Source organism: Myodes glareolus, chromosome 6 (genome assembly GCF_982192425.1).
Source record: "Myodes glareolus chromosome 6, mMyoGla1.1, whole genome shotgun sequence".
NCBI lineage: Eukaryota > Metazoa > Chordata > Mammalia > Rodentia > Cricetidae > Myodes > Myodes glareolus.
Window position 1 is genome coordinate 42,745,334 of NC_142031.1, and position 18,955 is coordinate 42,764,288.

At 38.8% G+C, this 18,955-nt stretch overlaps 1 gene segment (V, D, J or C); it reads right to left on the bottom strand.

The window, feature by feature from the left end:
• The window catches only part of LOC125403929 (Ig kappa chain V-III region MOPC 321-like), a 456,525-nt gene that overhangs the window by 381,252 nt on the left and 56,318 nt on the right, over window positions 1-18,955 (bottom strand).

The following is an 18,955-nucleotide window of genomic DNA, read 5'->3' on the forward strand; positions in this document are numbered from 1 at the left end:
AGACCTCTATGATTGTTTCTTAATTAATAATTATTCATTTAAATTTTTATTAACATATATTTGTCTTTGGATGGTTTTCACTTCTTCTGCCCTATCTTCCAGACCACATCTCTGCCTATTCCTTCCCACAGTCAGTATTGCTTTTTAGACTTTCCTGCCACTTAAGATTTACTGTTTCTTCCCAGCTCCTATATCTACCCTTCCTCCATTTCCACTCTGCCACTTCCCCCAAGCTCTCTGCAGTCTTTCCTTTTTCCCTTTTCTCTCTCCCTCTCCCCTTCCTCCAACCCCATCCCCATCCCTATGTGAGTATACATGTGACATGACCACATTAAATCACAATGATATCAACAATTGCAACAGAACCATAGCAAGCAACTCTTTTGAAGTGGTAATATAACAACTCTCAAGAGTGAAGCTCACGACTGAGATCCTCTGCCAAATTCTTCCAGACCTTTAACAAAGAGTTGACACTAATGCCTCTGAACTGTTCCATGCCATAAAGAAGGATGAATCACCACCACAAAAGGAGGGGGGGAAATCCACAACAACTATGAAGCCAGCATTACTTAGATACAAAGACATAAGGGGATAACGACAAAGAGATCAATTTCCCTGATTTATATAAACCCCACAAAAAACCCTGAAAGTCAAACCTAACAGCATATTAGGAGGAGTACACATTATGACCAAACTTCTTTCAATCCAGGAATGAAAAGTCATTCAAAGACAGGGCAGTGTGGAGCATGCATTTAATCCCACAACTTGGAGAGGAAGAGGCAGAGGGATCTCAGTGAGTTCAATCAAGAACATCTTGGACTACAAAGTGAGTTCCAGGATGCCAGGTCTACACATCAAACACTGTATTGAAAAAAGGAAACAACAACTTCAAGTAAACACAAACTGCTTCAGAAAAGAAATATTATGGTCATCTCAGTCAGTGCAGAGAAGTCACCTACAGCATGCTAAATTCTCTAAAGGGACCACAAACCGAAAGATCATTCCTGAAAACAGGAAAGAAGATGAATGACAGACTACTACTGTAAGTACCCTAAGTGGGGAAACAGTATTATTTCTCAAATCTAGAGAGAGAAAAGGTGGTGAACTCACTCTCTTACTCTTACTCCATGTAATGCTTAAAGTCTCAGGCAGAGTTAAAAAGGAAAGGGAAAGAAATGAAAGGGATATCAATAGTAAATGAAGGAGTAAAACATATATACATAATAAATTCATAAACTTAAAAGACTCTCAAAACTTGGCCAGAAAGCTGTTAAATTGTAAAATACTTTCAGCAACGAACAGGATAAAGTAAACATACAGCAGTCAGTAGTTTTTCTGTATAATAGTAACAAACTTACTAAGACAGAAATCAAGGTGAAATTCCATTCACAACTTCAAAACAAATAAATTATCCAGGAGACAGTTTAAGTAAGGTGTAGTAGAAGGCTGCTTGATTGTATCCTGCTGCTCAGACTCCCGAATTAACCACACAGAAACTGCATTATTTGCAATACTGTTTGGCCAATAGCTTAAGGATATTTCTAGCAAACTCTTATATCCTAATCTAACCCATTTCAATTAATATGTGTATAGACACGTGGCTGTGACTTACTGGATAATGTTTCATTTGAGCTTCTGTCTCTGGTGGGACAACATGGCTTCTCTAGACTCAGCCCTCTTTCTCCCAGCATTCAGTATAGTTTTCCCCAGCTACCTAAGTTCTGCTTTGCACAGGCCCAAGACAGTTTCTTTATTAACCAATGGTATTTGCAACATACAGAGGGGAATCCCACATCAACAATGAGGTTAAAGACTCTTACAATAAAAACAATGGGACATTGAAAAATGATGCTAATGGATAGTGAAAGTGATGTATTACCAATGTAATACAAGAACACAATATGTATCAACATGCTTCTGACACTCCCTAAGGAATTAGAAAAGCAATGTTGAAATTCATTATCTCTCTAACACCAACTGAAAGTGTGATTTTTCAGTATTCAGTCATGTAATCACTTCAGCATGTCTAGCCCTGAATTGCATTGAAAGGGTGATTCTTTCCATCAGGGAAAGAAAAGGACATAATGAACTTAACATTAGCTCAGTTTGGGATCTTCTGCTCAATAAGAGGAAGGGCTTGTGGGAGTTTGTGGTGCACCAAAACATCAAGACAAAAGTGTGGGGATCAAAGGAAAGAGGAGGAGAGCACAGGCACAGAGTTTTCCATTGAGCACAATGTTAGCGATCTCAAACCTTCCCAATGGCCCTGTATTCATACCTTTTTCACTACCAAAATAACAGCCTGGAAGCCAAGGCTTTACCACTTGGGCCTTCTGGACACAGTCAAGCTGCAGTGTACTGCAGTCCTTGAGAGAGAGACCATGAGATTCATTTAGTCCCTTAAGTTGTGATTATACGGGATATCAAGATTTGAGAAATTTTTAAGCAACAAATCCCTGGATGTTGAAACTTATGACTTTTCCTCACATTGAATACAACTTTCATCTAAAAGAGCCTTTTTCACTGCCTCCAGTGCAGGTGCTATGGAGAAGGGAAATGCTTGTTACAAAAGAAGCTCATGACCCAACGAATCTAGAGTTTGTGTTAAGGATTGTGGTGCTTTAGGAACTTGGTATCCATAGAGCCACAAAATCTAGCATCACCACTCCCTTGTGTTTCACAGTGTGGACATTGTCAGGACATCTGACACTCTCTTCACACACCAGGTGGGACAGGAAATCTGAGTGTGATTGACAGGAATAAAGGATTTTGACCTAGTATCCTATGTTCCAGGTAAGCATTCATGCCTTTGGAGGCCATCTTTATACTTGATACTGGCATTCAGACATTCATCCTTACCATTTCTTTTAGTTTCTATAGAATATGGATTATGAAGTATAAAAATTAATTCATACTCATTCCCTCTCCTTCTGCCTCTCTCTCTCTCTCTCTCTCTCTCTCTCTCTCTCTCTCTCTCTCTCCACCCCTCACTCTCTCTCTTTCTCACCTCTTAATTTCTTCTTTTTAGTGTACTCTGGACCCTGGGGTAACTTTCTTGAGCTCACACTTTCCTGCTTCTCTCAACCTCTCACTTTGGGATAGGGTTTTGTTCCTCATGATGCCGCATCCGGATGAGACCCTTTAGAGTCACAACTCAGGAAGAACACCATGTCCTCGCTGCTGTATTCCCAAGACTGCTACAAACTCTGCTTTTCAGTTTAGTCTGTCTGTACAGGAAAGCATTCCAATGGAGATTGTTAAAAGGAGAAAATTATACTTTACCTCAGGAAGACCAAGTGTTTCCAGTAGCATCACAGGAGTTCAAAAAAGGAGTTGACAGTGGAAAATTCCACATGTCTCATCTCTGGGAATGAGAGTTTTAAACATTGGAGATGGATTCAGTGAGTCTGAGTCATGTTTGCTACCTTAACACTAGGGTTGCCTGTTATGGTCAGGAATACAGTTACACTGTCAGTTGTACTGTTTAGTTTTTTGGAAGGGTTGTTTTGTTTTGTTTTGTTTTGTATTGTATTGTTTTATGAAGTCATGGAAAACAAGCCTGGAGAATGAAGTAAGTATGTTTTCTCCATGGTTCCTTCCTCTGTTCTTGTTGGAATTCTTTTCCTGACATCCCTTAATGATGGACTGTGATAAGAAATTGTAAGGCAATAATCCTTTTCCTCCACAAGCTGCTTTGGTCATGATAAGTACCAGAACAATGGAAAGCAAACTAGGATACAGTCCAAGCTAATAATCTAGGGGGTCCCAACTTATCTGTTTTGATCCTTGATATTTCATGAACAAAATTTCCTTTTTATTAGATCATCTGAATTACTGTTCCTATTATATTAAGTGGTATTTATTTTTTTTATTCTCCTTCTCTTATACATTACATTCCAACCAACCTCTGTTTTTCCTCCTTACTTTCCACCCAGGCCTTCACCATCTCTCTACTCACCCAGATCCTCTGCATCTCTGTTTCCCTTTAGAAAATAGCAGGTCTCTCAAGAATATCAAAGAAACACTGAATAACAAGTTACAATAAGACTAAGCATACCCCCTCATGTCAAGTCTGTACAAGGTAACCCAGTAGTAGAGAAAGGGTCCCAAAAGGGTCAAAGACCTCCCATACTCCCACTGTTATGAGTCCAAAAAGACCACCAAGCTACACGACCATAAAATATATGTAGAGGACCTAGCACAGATCTATGCAGGTTCCTTGATTGCCACTTCAGGGACTGCTTAGCTGATTTTTTGGGCCTTGAACCTGTGGTGTCTTTGACCCCTCTGACTCCTTCAATCCTTTCTCTGCCTCATCTGAGGGTTTCCCTGAGCTGTACTTATTGTTTGGCTATGAATTTCTACATACTATCATAGTAGTATGATATGATCTACTCTTATCAGTTGCTAGATGAGGCCTCTCTGATGATGTAATGATGAATGGACTAGACTCCAATCTGTGAGCAAAGCAAAATATCTTTAGGAATAATTTCATTGACTTTTTTTTCTTTTCTTGCTAGTTGTGTTTGGCGCTATCCTACATTTCAGGCCTATCAAGTCTTAAGTTCCTGATCATTCTGGCAGTGTCAGGCATGGAATCCCAGTCATGGTGTGGGCCTCAAGTTGGACCATAGTTGCTTGGTCATTCTCAAAAGTTCTCTCCCACCATAACCTCTACATGGAAGTTTCTGTTCCTTCTGATACCAGAGGTGTTCAATACCAAAGAAACACACAGAGGTTTATATTAGTTATAAACTGTGTGACCAATTAGCTCATGTTTCTTATTACCTAGCTCTTATGACTTAAATTTACCCACAATTCTTGATATAAATAGCCATGAGCCTTGGTACCTTTTCCAATGAGTCATTCTCATCTTGCTTCCTCTGCAACTGTCTGGGAACTAGCTCTAGGCCTTTCCACTTCCCAGAATTATCTCACACTCATAAGCTCACCTGTGCTTTATACTACAGGCCAATCAGCATTTATTAATATTGTAAAAATAAACTGAAAGAAAAAATCAAATGATCATTTCATTAGATCCTGAAAAAGCATTTGACAAAATTCAACACCCCTTCATGATAAAGATATTGGAGAGATTAGGGATAGAAGGTTTATTCTTATATATAATAAAAGTAATATACAGCAAACTGACAGCTAACATCAAATTAAATGCAAAGAAACTCAAAGCCATTTTACGAAAATCAGGAACAAACAAGGCTTCCACTCTTTCTATACCTCTTCAATATACTGCTTGAATTTCTGACAGTAGCAATAAGACACCATAAGGAGATCATAGGGATTCGAATTTGAAAGGAAGAAGTCAAACTTTTGTTATTTGCAGATGATATGATAGTGTACATAAGCGATCCCAAAAACTCTACCAAAGAACTCCTACAGCTGATCAGCACCTTTAGCAATTTGGCAAGATACAAGATCAACTCCAAAATATTAATTGCCCTCCTATACACAAAGAACCAAGAAGCAGACAGGGAACTCAGAGAAATATGACCTTTCACAAAAGCCACAAATAGCATAACGTATCTTGAGGTAACTCTAACCAAGGAAGTGAAAGATATATTTGATGAAAACCTTAAGTCTTTGAAGAAAGAATTTGAAGAGGATAACAGAAAATAGAAGCATCTCCTGTGTTCATGGATTGGGAGGATCAACATAGTAAAAATGGCAATTCTACCAAAAGAAATCTACAGATTCAATGCATCCCCATCAAAATTTCAACAAAATTCTTCACAGACTTTGAGAGAACAATAATCAACTTTATATGGAAAAACAGAAAACCCAGGATAGAAAAAAACAATCCTATACAATAAAAGTACTTCCAGAGGCATTACCGTCCCTGACTTCCAACACTATTACAGAGCAACAGTAATGAAATCAACTTGGTATTGGCACAAAAACAGAGATGTTGACCAATGTAATCGAATCGAATACCTGGATATTAATCCACAAACCTATGAACACCTGATTTTCAACAAAGGAGCTAAAATATACAATGGAAGAAAGAAAACATCTTTAACAAATGGTGCTAATATAACTGGATGTCAACCTGCAGAAGAATGAAAATAGATCCATATCTATCACCATACACAAACTCAGGTCCAAATGGATTAAAGACATCAACATTAATCTGACCACTTTGAAGCTGATAGAAGAGAAACTGGGAAGTAGTCTACAAGATAGGCACAGGAGGCCACTTCCTAAGTAGGACCCCAGTAGCACAGACAATAAGAGAAACAATGAATAAATCGGACCTCCTGAAACTGAGAAGCATCTGTAAAGCAAAGGACACTGTCATTAAGACAAAAGGCTATCTTCTGACTGGGAGAAGATCTTGACCAACCCCTCATCAGACAAATGTCTGATCTCCAAAATATACAACAAACTCAAGAAACTAGACACTAAAACTCTAATTAACCCAATTAAAAAATGGGGTACTGAACTGAACAGAGAATACTCAACAGAAGAACTTTGAATTGCCAAAAGACACTTAAGGTTATGCCCAACCTCCTTAGAGATCAGAGAAATGCAAATCAAAATAACTTTGAGATACCATCTTACACCTGTCAGAATAGCCAAAATCAAAAACACCAATGATAGCCTATGCTGGAGAGGATGTGGAGTGAGGGGAACACTCATCCATTGTTGGTGGGAATGCAAACTTGTACAGCCACTGTGGAAATCAGTGTGGCAGTTTCTCAGGAAACTGGGAGTCAACCTACCTCAGGACCCAGCAATTCCACTCTTGGGCATATACCCAAGAGAGTCCATATCTTACTACAAAAGCATTTGTTCATGCTGTGTTCATAGCAGCAATATTTGTAATAGCCAGAACCTGGAAACCACCTAGGTGCCCCCCAAAGAAGAATGGTTAAAGAAGGTGTGAAACATATACACATTAGAGTTTTACTCAGTGGTAAAAAAATAATGACATCTTGAATTTTGCATGCAAATTGATGGAAATAGAAACTGCTTTACTGAGTGAAGTAACTGAGACCCAAAAAGAGGAATACGGCATGTATTCACTCATAATTGGATTCTAGCCATAATTAAATGACTTTGAGCCTATAATTTCTGACCCTAGAGAAGCTAAATAAGAAGATGAACCTAAAGAAAATCATATTGCTATCCTCCAGGATATTGGAAGGAGACAAGATTGCCAGGGAAAACGTGGGTGCACGGGGGGGGGGATAAATATAAGGGGAGATGTGTAGAGAGAAGAGAGAAGGGGAGGATTCGGAAAAGCTTTGGGAAATGGAATGGGTGGGATGGAGGAAGAGTAGATATGGGTACAGTGAAGTGAATATCTTAATTAAGGGAGCCATTTTAGGGTTTTGCAAGAGACTTGACTCTAGAGGGGTTCCCAGGTATAAGGAGAGAGGTCCCCAGATTGTTCCTTGGGCATCGGAGGAGAGGGTGCCTGAATTGGCCTTGTCCCAGAGCCACACTGATGAATATCTTGCATATCACCATAGAACCTTCATCTGGTGATGTATGGAGATAGAGACAAAGACCCACACTAGAGCACTGTACTTAGCTTCCAAGGCCCAAATGAGACACAGAAGGAGAGAAAACATGAGCATGGAAGTCAGAACCGCGAGGGGTGAGTCCACCCACTGAGATGGTGGGACTGATCTAATGGGAGCTCACCAAGGCCAGCTGAACTGGGACTGATGGAGCATGTGATCAAATCAGACTCTCTGAATGTGGCTGATGGTTGAGACTGACTGAGAAGCCAAGGACAATGGTGTTGGGCTTTGATTTTACTCATGGATGGGCTTTGTGGGAGCCTTGTGCTTTTGGGTGCTCACCTTCCTGGACCTGGGACTTCCCATAGGGTAGGGAACCCTGACTGCTCTGTGGCCTGAAGAAGGAGGGGGAGTGGGGAAAGTGGAGGGAAGTGGGAGGAGAGAAGGAGGTGTAAATTTTTAATAATAAAAAAGGAAACTGAAGGACATATGTGAAAATGGAAAGATCTCACATGCTCTTGGATATGAAGGATCAACATAGAAAAATGGCAATTTTATCAAAGGCAATCTAAGGACTCAATGCAATCCCCAACAAAATTCTTTACAGAACTTGAGAGAACAATAATCAACTTTATATGGAAAAACAAAAAACCCAGGATACCCAAAATAATTCTATACAAAGAAGGAACTTCTGGAAGCATTACCTTCCCTGACATTAAGCTTTATTACAGAGCTGCAGTAATGGTAACAGCTCCATACTGACATAAAAACAGAGACATTGACCAGTGGAATCGAATCGAAGACCTGGATACTAATCCACACACCTATGAACACCTGATTTCAGTCCCATTTCAGCCTAGGTATCTGGTTCAGTCTCATTCCTATGGAATTTGTTGCCTTAGGCCCATTCCAGCCCAAGGTGGTGTTAGTTGTCTCTGGCCTACTTTGGCCTAGGTTACTGGCTTTGACCTATTTCTGTAAATCCTGGTCTCGATCGACTCCTGCAGATGTCCCTGGCTTGGACCCTCAGAGATCTCTGGTTCCTGCATATTCCCTTGGATGTTCCAGATTCACACACAGACTGACAGAAGTCCTGGCTCAGGTTTAGTTCCCTTGGGAACGTAGACTCACACCGAGACCCATAGAGTTCCTTGCTAAGGTCTACTCCCTTGAAGGTCCCAGATTCTCATTCGGATCCTCAATGGTCTCTGCTTCTGTCTCACTGGCTCATCAGTTTCTTCCTTGTACCTGTTCCTGTGGAGTCGGCTGTCTCAGGACTGCTCTGGCCCAGGTTGCTGGCTCAGTCCTGGTCCACTAATGTCCCTGGACTGGATCCACTCCTGCTCCTGTGGATCTTGCTTTCTCATGCCACTCCAGCCTAGGGAGCTGGTTCATGTCAACTCCTTATACTCTTAAGTAATAAGTTATGGTTTGAAGTCACAGGCTTTTAATTTAATGATTAAAAAATAAGTTATATGTTAGTCATAAAACTTTTTCAGTGTGTTGGGGAGCATTCTGTTGACAGAGGACTTGAGTTTCTCAGTTCAAAGTAACAATAACAAGGACATAACATATAAATGGAAATTGGGAGCTAGAGACTTATAGATGATTTATTTTTGTTGGGAGAGGGCCACTTGTTTCATTTTCAGCTACTCAGCCCCAAAATAATCACACAGAAACTATATTATTTAAATCACTGATTGACTAACTAGTTCCAACTTCTTATTCTACCTCTAATGTATTAATTTAACCCATTTCTATTATCTGTGTATTGCCACGTGGCTGTGGCTTATCAGGTAATGATCCAGCACTTGTCTCTGGCAACAGCTCCATGGCTTCTCTCTGACTCCACACTTTTTCTCCCAGCGTTCAGCCTAGCTTTCCCTGCCTAACTAAGTTCTACCTTTCTAAAGGTACAAAACAATTTCTTTATTAATCAATGGGAATCATAGCATACAGAAGGAAATTCTACATCACCTCCCCTTTTCTGTTTAAATAAAAAAGGAAAGTTTTAACTTTAATATAGTAAAATTACATATAACAAAACAGTTACCAAGCAAGAATTTCACTTACAACATTTATATCATTTTATCTTTTATACTGATTAAGGAAAACTGTAATTATAACTATAAATACTTCAATTCCATCAAAGACTCCAGAAAAATGTAATATTACCTAAGTAAACAGGAAATATATTGTAATTGGCTTCCAAAATTCTAGAACTGACAGAGACAGCTCACTGCCTAGAAAGTTACCCAAAGTACTTTTGCATTGTTGGGGCATCTATCTTCAGCCTACAGGCCCTTACAATCCAGCAGATTTCTCCATGAAGAAGGAAATCACAAATATAGTTCCACCTATATAGGCAGTCACTTTGTTCTGTGTCTTGCAGAGTGTCTAGCAGATTCTTTCAAGCAGTTCAGCCAGAGCAGTTTCTTACACAAATGGCTAACCAACTCCATAAGAAGCCTCTTCCATTTTCATCTTCCTCTTGAAGTAGATTGTTGCTGCCAGAACCATTTGTGTCTCACTCTAATAAAAACTTTTAAATTCTTAAAATATTATAATTGCCATATTCTGTCCTCTTTTAAGGGCTTGAAGAATGCATACCATCTGAAATACATCTTTGTGCATCTAGAAAATATAATTGACTATTACAAATGATTATCTATTAACCTATATTTTTAACTATATATTATATTTTAAATGAGCTGCACATACACAAAACCTTAATCAGGAACAGAAATATACAAATAACAAAATTGACTTTAAATTTGTATCAATAAACGAAGATTCATACCAATACCAATCATTAGAGCTTATCCAACTTTAAGTGTAAACAAACATTTATAAACAGTATTTGGGAATATTGGCATAGTTATTTCCCTCCAAAGTGCTTCTTGTTTTTTGTTGGGCAAAGTAATTTGTGGAGGGAGGGATTCATGGAAACATTTCGAGAGGTCTTTGTCCATCAAATCACATTAGCTTGGAGTTTTTTCACTTTTTCTCATCCTCTGTGGAAAAAAAGAAGAGCTGTAGACTGAGTTTTTGTCCTACCCAGTTCCTACAATTTTTAAGTCCCCAAGAAATCATATAGAGGTCTACATCAATTATAAACTGATTGGACCATTATCTCAGCTTCTTATTAACTCTTATAATGTATATTAGCCCACTGTTCTTTTCTTTATTTATTAATATATTAAAATTTTCCACCTCCTCCCCTCCTCCCATTTCCCTTCCACTTCCCCTACCTATTTCCCTCCCTCTCCAGTCCTAAGAGAAGTCAGGGTGCCCTCAGGGGAGTCCAAGGCCCTCCCCCTCCATCCAGATCTCGTAAAGTGTGCTTCCAAAAAGAGTAGGCCCTCAAAAAGCCAAGACATGCAGTAGAATTCCATTATTCTTATCTTTTTAGCCATATGTCTTAGTACCTTTTACAGTGAGTCATTCAGAATTTGCTTCTTCTGTAGGTGTTAGGACTGCAGAGAGAAATGGGCTTGCCTCTTCCCAGAATATTCCTGTTCTCATTGACCCATCCCCACTTCCTGTCTGGTTGTCCCACCCATATTTCCTGCCTGGCTACTGGTCAATCAGCATTTATTTAAAATATAATTCAGAATATAGACCATTCTCCCAAACAACTTCCTCCTCTTTTTTTAAAGAAAGGAAAATATCCATAATCCATTTTTTTGTAATGTGTCCCTAGTATTCTAGGCTTCATCCCAGTGATGCAGGGATGGTTCAACATACGCAAATCTATCAATGTAATCCATCATATAAATAAACTGAAGGAAAAAAACCATATGATCATTTCATTGGATGCTGAAAAAGCATTTGATAAAATTCAACACCCATTTATGATAAAGGTGTTGGAGAGACTGGGGATACAAGGATCATACCTAAATATAATAAAAGAAATATACAGCAAGCCGACAGCTAACATCAAATTGAATGGAGAGAAACTCCAAAATCAGGGGCCCTCCTATACACAAAGGATAAAGCGGAGAGGGAAATCAGAGAAACATCACCTTTCACGATAGCCACAAATAGCATAAAATATCTTGGGGTTACTTTAGCCAAGGAAGTGAAAGACCAATATGACAAGAACTTTAAGCCTTTGAAAAGAGAAATTGAGGAGGATACCAGAAAATGGAAAGACCTCCCCTGCTCTTGGATTGGGAGAATAAACATAGTAAAAATGGCAATTCTACCAAAAGCAATCTATAGATTCAATGCAATCCCCATCAAAATCCCATCAAACTTCTTCACAGACCTTGAGAGAACAATAATCAATTTTATATGGAAAAGCCAAAAACCCAGGATAGCCAAAACAATCTTATACAACAAAGGAACTTCTGGAGGCATTGCTATCCCTGACTTCAAACTCTATTACAGAGCTACAGTATTGAAAACAGGTTTGTATTGGCATAAGAACAGAGAAGTCGACCTATGAAATCGAATAGAAGACCCGGATACTAACCCTCAAACCTATGAACACCTAATTTTCGACAAGGGAGCTAAAGGTATACAATGGAAGAAGGAAAGTGTCTTTAACAAATGGTGCTGGCATAGCTGGATGTCAACCTGTAGAAGAATGAAAGTAGATCCATATCTATCACCATGCACAAAACTCAAGTCCAAATGGATTAAAGACATCAACATCAATCTGTCCACTCTGAACCTGATAGAAGAGAAAGTGGGAAGTAGTCTACAAGATATAGGCACAGGAGGGAACTTCCTAAGTAGGACCCCAGTAGCACAGACAATAAGAGAAACAATGAATAAATGGGACCTGCTGAAACTGAGAAGTTTCTGTAAAGCAAAGGACACTGTCAGTAAGACAAAAAGGCTGCCTTCTGACTGGGAGAAGATCTTCACCAACCCCTCATCAGACAAAGGTCTGGTCTCCAGAATATACAAAGAACACAAAAAACTAGACACTAAAACTCTACTTAACCCAATTAAAAAATGGGGTACTGATCTGAACAGAGAATTCACAACAGATGAACTTCGAATGGCCAAAAGACACTTAAAGTCATGCTCAACCTCCTTAGCGATCAGGGAAATGCAAATCAAAACCACTTTGAGATACCATCTTACACCTGTCAGAATAGCTAAAGTCAAAAACACCAATGATAGCCTATGCTGGAGAGGATGTGGAATGAGGGGAACACTCATCCATTGTTGGTGGGAATGCAAACTTGTGCAGCCACTGTGGAAATCAGTGTGGCGGTTTCTCAGGAAACTGGGAGTTAACCTCCCTCAGGAGCCAGCAATTCCTCTCTTGGGAATATACCCTAGAGATTCCCAAACATACTACAAGAGCATTTGTTCTACTATGTTCATAGCAGCACTATTTGTAATAGCCAGAACCTGGAAACAGCCTAGGTGCCCCTCAATAGAAGAATAGTTAAAAAAGGTGTGGAACATATACACATTAGAGTTTTACTCAGCGGTAAAAAACAATGACATCATGAATTTTGCATGCAAATGGATGGAAATAGAAAACGCTTTACTGAGTGAGGTAAGCGAGACCCAAAAAGAGGAACACAGTATGTATTCACTCATAAGTGGATTCTAACCATAATTAAAGGTCTTTGAGCTTATTATTCGTGATCCTAGAGAAGCTAAATAAGAAGATGAACCTGATGAAGATTATTTAGCTATCCGCCAGGAGGTTTGAAAGAGACAAGAGTCCCAGGTAACCTTGGGTGCATGGGGGGACTGGGAGGGTTGTTGGAAGGGGAGAGGGTTAGAGAGAAGGGACTAGGGGAGGAATGGGAAAAGCTAGGCGGACTGGGATGGGGGGAGGGAGGAAGGATGGATATGAGATCAGAGAAGACTATATCTCAACTAAGGGAGTCATTTTAGGGTTTACAGCAGACTTGATTATAAATGGGATCACAGGTCCAAGGAGATCCCCAGATTGTTCTCTGGACAGAGGAGAGGGTACCTGAAATTTAGAATTATGATCAAGCCCTGACTGGAGTATCCTGTGAAACTTGATCATCTCAGGCAACATCTTGAATCTGTTCTAGATGTAGAACTCAGACATCTGGGCCATCTCTTCCTACTGGAGATTTCTCAGGTGATCTTCCTTGATCAAACATGATTTTCATTAAATCAGAATGAGTTCACAGTCTCTCATTTCTTGTGGAAACAAAACAACAACACTGCTTCTCCAAAGTAGCATACATTTTGACTTCAATTTTAATGTCAAGGTATTTTCAAAATACCTATCTTGGATTAATTCAGCAGCATTTATAAACAAATACCTTTTGGCAGCTGTTGCTACTTCCTCAGCATTCAAACATTTCAAAGAGAACATAATAACATACAATATTCAGACTCTCTGTGTATTTTTCATCTATAAGTGTCTTTATTTTAACCTCTATTTCTTCTATTTTTACTTTTAATGTTTTGCTTTTTGAGACAAGTTCTCTGTGTTTCTTTGCCTGTTCTGGAACTCCCTCTGTAGACTAGACTGTCCTTGAACTCATACAGATCCACCTGCATCTGCCTCTCAAGTGCTGACATTAAAGGTGTGTATCACACCTTGAATATACAGAGGTCTGTCTACCTCTGTCTCCCAAGTGTTAGGATTAATATCTTGTGCCACTACACCTTGAACTCATAGAAGTCTGCATGCATCTGTCTTCTCAGTTTGTTCTTAAATGTGTATATCACCACACCCAACTACTCTCTTTCTTTCTTTTAAGGAGTTTAACCTTTTTTTTCTCTCCCAAGCCTGTATACATTTTTAACACACTGTAAGTCATTGAGATGTTTTCTTTATCTTTAAATCTTTCTTTATTGTATATCTCTCTTTTTCTGACCACATGGGTCTTTAATCTGCTAAGTAATATGGAGACAATTAAAGCTGTGGCTTTGACGGCTGGATCCAGCCCATTCCTTAGCTTTCTGAGATTCCAGCCTCATGGCAGAGGTACTGGCCGTGGCCATGTTTATTGTCACAACTTTATGGTGTTTCTAGGTCCCTGCCAGCAAGAAAGCTGTAGTAGTCTGCTCACAAACCACAGTCAAATGCTCTGTAGTTGGACCCTTGCTTGAAAGAGTTAAAGTTTTCCCTGACATTACAGCATTTTAAAAGCTTTTTTTCTTGCTATGGGTGACAACTACAAAGCATGTGGTCAAATTTTCATCAAAACTATTTAAGTGTTTTGTGGCAGGGCCACTTAAAATAGATGCAAGGTTTTACTGCTAATGCTGAGTCAGGAAGACTCTCTTAAATGAGACACATTTGCTTCTAGCAAACAGAGCACATCTGATAAAATGCTGCTATCAATAAGCCATTTTTAACTCTATTATTTTAAGTCTAGAATTACTTCCCAAACTTTCTCATGCTTATGTGGATGGAATTTTCCATGTGTGTGCCATTTGTTGACTGAGATTTCTGTCCTGCCCAGTTCCTGCAATTGTTAAGTCCTAAAGAAATCACAAAGATTTCTACATTGGTTATAAACTGATTGACCCATTAGCTCAGCTTCTTATTAACTCTCATAACATATATTACTCCATTATTCTTTTGTATTAGCCACATGGATCAGTACCTTTTTCAGTGATACAGTCACATCTTGCTTGTTCTGTGGCTAGGTCAGAACTGCAAATAAGAATGGGCTTGCTTTTCTCATCCCAGAATTTTCCCATTTTCATTGACTAACTCTACTTCTTGTCTGGTTGTCCTGTCTTTATTTTCTGCCTGGCTACCGACCAATCAGCATTTATTTAAAATATAATTGACAGAATAAAGACCATTCTCCCACACCAAAGAACTTCTTTTCCAAACCAACATATCCATAGATTCAAATTCTGAGGTCAAGAATTTTTATGTTGGTTTAACTTAGAAGTCCATACAATGAAATTTCTCTTTGTACTTAGCTCCTTTACAATCAAAATATTAAAAGAAAACACATCAATATACATAATCGAGACTCTCTTTGTATATTCCATCTTTACATGGCTTATTTTTTTTTACTCCTTTTAATCTATGGCTGTCTTTACTCTGTCTCTTTTAAGACTTTACTTTTTTTTAAAAAAAAAACCCTTATATTCTTTTTAACTCTCTATACTTCTTTTCTTTGCTCTCTCAAGCCTATGTACTTTTATCTGACATTGTGACCCAGTAAGAGTTCTATATCTGTCTGAATTTGTCTTTACTATGTAACTGTAAATATTTTCTGACCAGAAGTGCTTTTTAAAATGCTAAACCCAAGTGGTAGCATTCCTAGAGAAAGTACTTCACTGCATGCTTGCCCTGCCTAGTCTAGCATGGGGGAGCTATTGTTTTTGAGAGCCATAATCATTGCCCGATTTTTAGGCACACAGTCAGTCTATGTTGCTGTTAAGCCAGCCCAAGCACAATGCTCACAAATCCCATTTAAATATTCAGTAACTGGAACTTGTCAGAGTTTACCCTGTCTGCATGGTCCAGGATGCTCCAGCCAGTTCAAAACAGTGTGCCTTTTTTTTTTGCTACCACTGAATCAATAAAACCTCTCTTAAAGGTGCCATGCTTCTGCTCGCTTCTAGAAAACAGAGCCCACCCAAGAAAATGCCACTACCAAACCATGCTTAACTCTGTTCTTTTGTGTCTAGAATTTCTTTTTAAGCTTTTCCAGATTTTTATGTGGATGTAGTTACCTAGGTTGGTGTGCCAATTTATTGGAGGAAGGAGGCTGCTTGTTTGTTTCCAGACTGCTCATCCCCAAAATAATGACTCAGAAACTATATTACTTAAATCACTGATTGGCTCATTAGATCTAGCTTCTTATTGACTAACTCTTACATATTAATTTAACCCATTTCTAATAATCTGTGTATCACCACATGGTTGTGGCTTAATGACTTGTAAGAAAGACAATTTAGCTATGTCCCTTGACAGTGTATGTCCAGATTGTTGAGGATTATCTTGGAACTGTTGGGGCAGTATATTTCAAGTGAGTTGTGTGGTTTGTTTTGACAGGTCCCCAAGGCAAAAAGGTATTGATAATTAGGGTATAAATGTAAACAGAAAACTACATTGCTTTAACCTAAGACTGTGAATCATCTGGTCCTCTCATAGATTTGTGTTAACAAAGAACGAGGTTGGGAGCTCATAGGTGGGGATGGACTATGGCCAGGTTAGTGAAGAAGAGACCATTTACTAGCCTCCATTTACTCATGAGTTTTTTTTGAAATCCAACATTGGGGTATCACAGGAGTATTGCTTGCTTTTGAGAACCCGTGACTTTAAGTAATCTCTTATGATTTCTAAATACTACTAATACTACAATTTTAAAGGATATTATTTTCTTTTATGAGAAAAAGAAATGGGGATCTTGGGATAAATTTGGACTGGGATGATAATGGATGCATTGGAAAATGGAAGAAAGATTACCCTTATAAGCAATGGAAGCTGCCATTTCCCAATCAGTTTGAAAGGGAGAGCAGTGGATGCTAGATTATTTTTTGAAAAAGAATTCTCTATATCTAGAGTCCTCCCCAAAAGTGGCCCAATGGGACCATTAGGTTCTTAGACTATCATCTTCAGCTTCCAAATTGCAAACACCATGACCATCCAGAATGTTGGCTTAGGCCAAAATGAAACACTAATTCTGGGCCTGGCTAGTTGCATGGTTGGTCAATCTGCTAGCTGTCACCTGTTTTCTCCATCAGGGCAAATTGTCCAGCATTGTCTCAATTAGTTCACCCTTATAGTGGCTGGGTTAGTTCTCTTGTATTCATACACTCAGAGTCAGCTCTCACATACTTATACCTTCAGGACCAGGTCTACTATCTTGTTCAGTCCAGAGGTTGGTACCAGTCTCCTGAGTGTTGCAGCTCATAAGTTTCAGGGTCACCTCTTTTGCCCACCTCACCATTGCATGGCCAAGGATGGGAGGACATCTTCCATTGCTCTGTGATTTTCAAGGACATCACAGGGCTTTCCCATAAGACCTTGTCCTTCATAGGCAATTTGGGGTAGATTAATATATGATGTTTGTTCTTCTCAATACCTCTATGATAAAGTTTGAAAAAATATTTTTTTAATTGTTCCATGAAAGGTGTTTCATAGCACTATCAATGGTTCTCTTGGTAAAAGGCCTCCTTGTCTTTTTAGTCTGCTTCCCCCTGACAATAGAACTGCTGAGATGGACCATAGGATGCAGGAAAGTCATCACTATAATACTCAGCAGCCTGGAACAACTTGTTTTCCTATACTAAACAACTGTCTGACCTAGGACAAAAACTATTGATTCTTAAGTCATATCTACTAACAGAGTGCGATTTTGGAAAGTTTCAGTATATTGGCTAGAGTCAACTGAAAAATCTCATAAAGTCATATTTAATCTGATTTATGTTTTGCAGGGAACAGGGATTTGTATTCTGGAGGGCAGAAATTATTTCGACATCTACTTTAAGGAGGAAATAAAGAGTCAGGTATTCTGTAGCCTCATGTCTGGATAGGTCTATTTGAATCTTAGTATTTTTAGTTAGTACTTTTATTAGGAGGGTATTTTCTCTTTTTCCCAGCTTAAAGCCACAGAAAACCACAGGATAAGAAAAATACTAAGCACTTCTCTCTTAGTGATTAAGGATCCTAAGAGTTCTAGTGTCTCAGTACTCAAGAGAAGTCCAAGCTGGTGAGGGCTCATTGACCATCTGAAAAAAGAAGAAGAAGGTATCTATCAAGTATTCTTCTTCCCCCAAGTTCATGTCTTAAATGTTCCATGATGACACCCTGCCTGAAACAAGGTGGAATTTTGTGGACTAACTCCTGATGTCCTGTGTCCTCCATGTGCAGTATGTGTCACATGCACACCACTCCCATATTTTATACATTTAATACCTATCCCATACAACACACAAAGAATGAAGAAAGAAAGAATTAGAGAAAAGGAAATGGCAGAAAGTATAGAAGTTGTTAAAATAATGAATATTAAATGTCAATCAATATATATTATACTAAAGCCTTAATTTTGGGGTTGGACACAGATACAGAAACAATGGAACCAAAGTAGAAAAATAACTGTTGCATAGCCTTTCATTTCTAAGTAACTGTAGGAGGCTGCTTGTGAGTGTAAAAAAACAGAAGCAATAGGAGAACAATAACACTGGGTGAGAATGTGAGCCTGCATCTGAAAGATTTGATGAAAATATTAACTACTCAAAGGTGTTTACAGTTTAAATGATGGGCCCCAAAGCTTCCATAACTATACCATTGTCCTAGGGCAAAAGAATTAATAATTCTAAAAAAATACCTAAATAATTGGAATATCAGTGGTTAGTAAATGGTTTAGCAGTTAAAAGTACTTTTTGATTCTGCAGCTTGGTTTCCAGTACCCACATCAACTAACTCATAACCCACTGAAACTCTAGCTCCTTGGGATCTGATACCATCTTCTGACTGCTATTGAAACTCATTCATGCTAGTTTCAAATAAATCATTAAAGAAATTAATAGTAGATCACACT